The sequence below is a fragment of the Thunnus maccoyii genome, chromosome 17 (genome assembly GCF_910596095.1).
Source record: "Thunnus maccoyii chromosome 17, fThuMac1.1, whole genome shotgun sequence".
NCBI classification, from domain to species: domain Eukaryota; kingdom Metazoa; phylum Chordata; class Actinopteri; order Scombriformes; family Scombridae; genus Thunnus; species Thunnus maccoyii.
In genome coordinates this window covers 8,627,221-8,633,236 of record NC_056549.1, presented here as the reverse complement: position 1 = coordinate 8,633,236, position 6,016 = coordinate 8,627,221, and the positions used below count along the sequence as shown (strand labels likewise).

Sequence of the window (6,016 nt, the reverse complement as noted above, 5' to 3'; positions counted from 1 at the left end):
TGCGTGAGGGGAGACAAAGTGTATATGTACTGATTGTGTAAACACTCCCGCGGCAACTCCTGTGTTTACAGGTCAAAGGGCGAGGAGTTGTGTCAGGCTGATGGCCATCAGGTTACACATCCTCTCTCTGCTGTATCATCAGTCAAATAAAAGTTTGCTGTTAAGCTGCTGGTACTCACTAGAGGATACTGCCGAGTGTTTTCTCCCCACTTACCCACATTGTTGAATTTAGGATCAAAATTATAATATATTCAGAGACAGGTTACGACTAATTTATCATTTAAGACCAAATCTAGGTTTGACATCCCTCAGGTAACACAGATAGAGAAAGGTGAGATTCATCAAGCACAATATATGAAAGGTCGTCCCTTGTATAATCTTAAAGTAAAACACAACTGTGTACATGCAAAACCACTCAACAGCTTCTCATTTACTTGAAAAGATATCCTTTAATGATACATTTGGTGAATCATTTCTATTCTGAAACCAGTAAAAACTCCCCTGCAAAGACAGATACACATGTAGAAGCACATTTCCAGTTACAATATCAGAATGATGTAAAGATTCAATGATTTTGATCATGATAGGAACCTCATGATGACATGAATTCTTATTTTCCTAGCACGTGTCTTTACATGGCTTTGGGGCTGTTGATCTGGCCCATGAAGAGGATGCTGCGGGTGGACTTGTCTAGGATGAAAACCAAGAAGGATCTGTCGAGTTACATGATTTCAGGCACACCGTCGGGCACAATCACGAAGGTCATCATCATCATCCATGCTCAGCAGAGTCTTGTGGGACACCTGTGGAGGAAAGAGGAAGAGGCAGTCAGAGTCTAGTCTGAAACGCAGTGCATGTCTAGGAAAGCTGCTGAAACTAAGGGGTCTTTTTTTTAGCATCCTCTGGGGCTCTATGTAAACATGTTCATATTCTCCAGTTGTCTCTGAACTGCTGCTCATGTGGTGAAGTAAGCATATAAATAAACTCCCGTAACAAACCTAAGAAGAAATGTTTGCCGACTTTACCTTTGAGACTTTAATCTCCACCTCGTCAGATATGTCAGAGCAATCAGCACTGCCCATTTCTCTCAGTGTGTTATCCAGGGAGGCCTCAACAGAGATTTTGGCAGGAAGAGATCCACATACCTGAGAAGCACAGAACATCACTATTGTCACAATCATTTGAATACAGAGTTAAATTGCAGCTTGTCAAATCAAGATAAACTGTGCTAATCATTAACACATTACTTGTGATTGTAAGTAAATGCACATCTTATCTAGTCAAGTCAATCTATCGTTCATCTATACCAACCATCCAATTGTGCTGTTTCTTAGAATTCAAACATACACCAAGAAATTCCTTTCAAAGGATTACACTGTTACTGTATCTATCTATGAAGTGTGTCACTTTATCTACAACCAGGTATGAGGATTCAAAAATTAAATCTGATTCCTCTCTTACCTCATGGAGAAGGAGTCTTGACAGCTAATGTAGTCCTTGCTGATGTGGCCCTTCACTTCCCTCATCTTGCCTTCATCAGGCAGGGCAATCATCATGGAGGTACTGCCCTTGTAGCCCAGCATGACGATTCAGCATCCCAGTAGGTGTTGTGGTAAACTGTCCTCTTCATCATGTCCACCTTAAGTTTGGCGGTCTTGTCCACATGGAAGTCTGCCTTGTGTGTCCAGGCAAGGTTGAAGGGGATCTCCCACTGCCCTGTATGAAAGAGTGGAGAAGTGTTTACACATAACTGAATCTGGTTTATGTTACATGTGGTGAATTTGTGCCTTTGCCTGCCATGAAACCACACATGGATTTAAACTTCTTCTTACCTCTAAAGTAGACATAGTTGATCAGTACCATGGCCATATCAGCCTCCAGGTCATTCGCCACATCTTTGATGTTGTCCTGGGTTTTTTTTTAGCAACGTATCTGTTGATCTCAGCTGCAGCCTTAGGAGGTTTGGTAAAGTCAACATTGAAGATCTCTCCAGAGTATTGTTTGACATCCTTAAGGAGCTTCTCAAGAGGATTGAAGCCAGAGCGCAGAGCCACGCCGTTGCCAACATCCAGCCGCTGATTCTCATGGCTGTGGCCAAGCATGTGGAAAAGATGCTTGCACGCTTCGTTGACCCGTGTCTGGTTGAAGATGCTGTTACCCAAGCTGGAGAACAGCTGGCTGTAGGTTCCACCACGGGCCCCTGTAGACAGCATGGACAGGGCGGTGGAGAGTAGTGGCGGTGAGTAGAAGATGTTCTTTCCAGCAGCAGCTTTGGCATTCAGCCTTTTGTAGAGAGCAAAGGCAAAGTCAGCATTGGGAGGTCAGCTTGTGGCAGCTCATCTCTCCCTCATGGCTGTAATGGTGGTGGTCTGCCCAGGCTGCAGCCAGCAACAGTGCTGTGAGTGCATAACTAAGAAAGCCAAGCCAAGAAACCACACATCTTCAAAGCCTGTCCATACAAAGGAAGTTTAGTTGGGCTGAACCACTGTAGGTCAGAGTAGTATTTAATAATAAACCTTTCAACTGTGACTGTAAAAAAAAACTGAATGAAAAGACACTATATTTCATTTGATGGAACATTTTATCTACTGTTTTATCCATGAAAATAATAAAAATGACAGTAGTTAATGGTACAATTTCTTTTTGAACAGGACACACAATATCACATTACCTCTCAACAGCTTTGCACTTCCATACCAGCATATATTTTGTCTACACATTTTAAAACCTTCTAAACTTAACTAATTCTGAATTTTACTCTAGGTTTAAGTCCTCAAAATTGACTATTTAAATATGAAAACATCATGATACTGTATGTAAAGCATATTTTAATGAAAGCCATGCTTACCAGTAATGTCCTCTTTGCAGCAGTTTGGCAGGAATTTCACCATTATATTCAATATATCCTAGAGTCAGCTGACAGGGCTATTAAAAATTAACAAGGACCAGCCTCTTTTTCTGTCCTGTGACAAGAGATTTCTGGCAAAACTGTCCTTACTGGTGAAACACAACTCACTCAACACAAGACGGGTAAAAAAAAAAAAAAAGTGGATTTTGTGTATAAAGGTTACATACAAACAAGCTTACAGTAATCATCACATAATTACAAAACCATATAACTCAGAGGAAATCAGGGGTTTTTTGATGGAAATATGAAGCGGTTCATTCCAGATATTAAACTTAAGTAATTTCCACTTTAAATTCCTTTTGGTAGAATAACTTCTTTTCATAAAACAGATACAACTGTCTCAGTATTCTCAACTCCAGACTTCTGTATCAAGTACTTCGGCTTTTCCAGTACTGGGTGTTGCGTATTAAATAGTAGTAAATTGATTTATGCTTCATTATCCTCCCAAATTATTAGGCTGTATGCTAAATAAAGCTGATAACCTATGAAATCAATTCATTTTTTAAAAATGTACATACTGCAATAATTGTGTTGATGCTACGGGTATGATTTCTACAGTAAATTAATAAAAATCGACCAACTCATATGTATGTTGTATCATGACAAAATAATATATGCATAGTAGTTATGTTTCTCGTTGTATTGGTTTGCCCTCTTATGGACATAATGCGTAAAAATACATATTCGAATGGCTCGAACCTATGTGTTTTTTTTTAGAAGGAATAATCGAACATCATTTTTGGCCAATTTTGACAGCCCGCACACTCTCAGACAATCTTTCCTCGAATGCATTCATAGTGTTGATGCTATGGTGTCCATTGTATTAAAAATGAAAAAAAGAGAGCTTAAGAGAAAAGTTCAAACCCTGCCTACAGTCTCACGTCCGCATACACAGCCAATCCATTTGTAATGCCTGTCAGATTCCTATGTTCAAAGGTGTGAGAGTAGGGGCATTCAAATGCTGTTCACATTCTGTTGAAGCATACCGACACCTTAAGAGGCCAAATTTTCCAATCGTACCTTTGAGACATGGAACTTGACCTCATCAGATATGCCAGAGAAATCAGTGCTATCTCCAAAAGCATCAGTAATGCCTGTTTTTTTTCAGTGTATTTTCCAGGGAGGCAACAGCAGAGATGGGACATTTTGGCAAGAACAGATGCACATAACTGAGAAACACAGAACGTCACCAGTATTAGAGGTGTTGCTGTGATACGCAGGTGACATACAGCTTGTGTAATCAGGCTGAGCTGTTCTACATCATCAACACATTACTTTTAAATCCAAGTAAATACAAACTCACCTAAATCTATTCAACATTGTCTTAATCATCTAGTCCACTCAGGTTATTTTCATCCAGTCACTGATTATACTGTCTCGCTGCATAAAGCCCAACATATGCCAAGACATTCTTTATTATCCTACAAATAAACACATTGTCGCTTAATCTACAACACACTTTATGTACAGCCAGGTATGAGAATTATAAAAATCTATTTGATCCTCTCATACTTCCTGGAGACTGAGTCTTGCTAGTATCCTAATTGATGTAGCCATCCACCTCTTTCATTTTGCCTTCATCAGGCAGGACGATCATCATGGAGGTGAAAAATCACATTATAATGACTGTGCTGTGATTTTCAACATCCTGGTCGGTGCTTTAGTAATTTTCGTACATCATCATGTCCACCTGAACTGTGGTAGTGTCTGCCTTGTGTGTCTGGAAACGATCAAAGGGGTTCTCCCACTGTCTAGTATGAGGCAGTGGAAGGTTCGAAGATGACAATCATGTAAATAAGTCAACGCAATTACTTATAGTTATATGTTTTGACATTTTGCAATATGGTATAAAATCATCCTACAATCTATTTAAATCACAAAGACTCATTTATTTTTCATAGTGTCTTGACCTGTCCATGAGGAGCCGTGCACCTAAACTTACTTCCTACCTCATATCTTAGATCTTGTCCTGGGTTTTATTAGCAATGTATCTGTTGATCTGCAGCCTCAGCAGGTTTGGTAAAGTCGACACTGAAGATCTCTCCAGAGTACTGTTTGACATCCTTCAGGAACTTCTCCAGAGGATTGAAGCCAGAGCACAGAGCCATGCCGCTGACGACATCCAGCTGCTGATTCTCATGGCTGTGGCCAAGCATGTGGAAAAGATGCTCGTATGCTTCGTTGATCTGAGTCTGGTTGAAGATGCTGTAACCCAAGCTGGAGAACAACTGGCTGTGGGTTTCACAATGGGCCACTGTAGACAGCATGGACAGGGCGGTGGAGATGCCCAGCGGTGAGTGGAAAATGTTCTTTCAAACTTTAGGAGGGGACAGCTTATGGCAGCTCATCTCCCCCTCATGGCTGTGGTGGTGGTCTGCCCAGGCTGTAGCCAGCAGCAGTGCTGCGGGTGTACAACTAGCAAAGAAACCATGCATCTTTGGCTGTAAAAAATGGCTTAATATCTTTTAAACAGGGCTCACTAAGGATATCATCGCACTTCCGTTCTATCATACATTTTGTCACCACATATTCAAATCTTTACTTCTAAATATAACTATTTCCAAATGTCACATACCTCAAAAGTGGTATAAAACATTCAGTATAGAGTCTCTTGAGTGAAGAGACATTAATTACTATTAATGTCCTCTTTGCTGCAGTTTGGCAGGAACTCCTCCATTATATTCAGTATATCCAAGAGTCAGCTGACAGGGCTATTAAAAATTAACAAGGACCAGCCTCTTTTTCTGTCCTGTGCCAAGAGATTTCTGGCAAAACTATCTTTACTGGTGCAATGCAATTCACTCAACACAACATGGGTAAAAAACCTAATGTGGTAGGGGATTTTGTTTGGTCTATAAATGTGTTTTACAATATATTTGTGTGTTTTGTACTCTATATAAGCTCACAATAATCATCACACACTTAAAGAAATAAAATACACGTACATTAGAAATCAGTGGCCTTTGAGGAAAATATGAAGGGATTCATTAAAATTGTCATTTCATCTCATTTCCACTTAAAAATATTTGAATCACTTAGCATTAATTGGTAATGTAAATCAGGCAGCCACTAGTCAAGATAATTAAGTCAGTAAACTCAAGATATTTT

At 39.9% G+C, this 6,016-nt stretch overlaps 2 pseudogenes; both read right to left on the bottom strand.

Moving 5' to 3' along the window:
• Positions 1 to 502: 502 nt before the first annotated feature.
• LOC121882781 lies at positions 503 to 3,939 on the bottom strand (annotated as a pseudogene).
• Positions 3,940 to 4,813: 874 nt separating this feature from the next.
• On the bottom strand, positions 4,814 to 5,343 carry LOC121882561 (annotated as a pseudogene).
• Between the last annotated feature and the right edge of the window lie 673 nt (positions 5,344 to 6,016).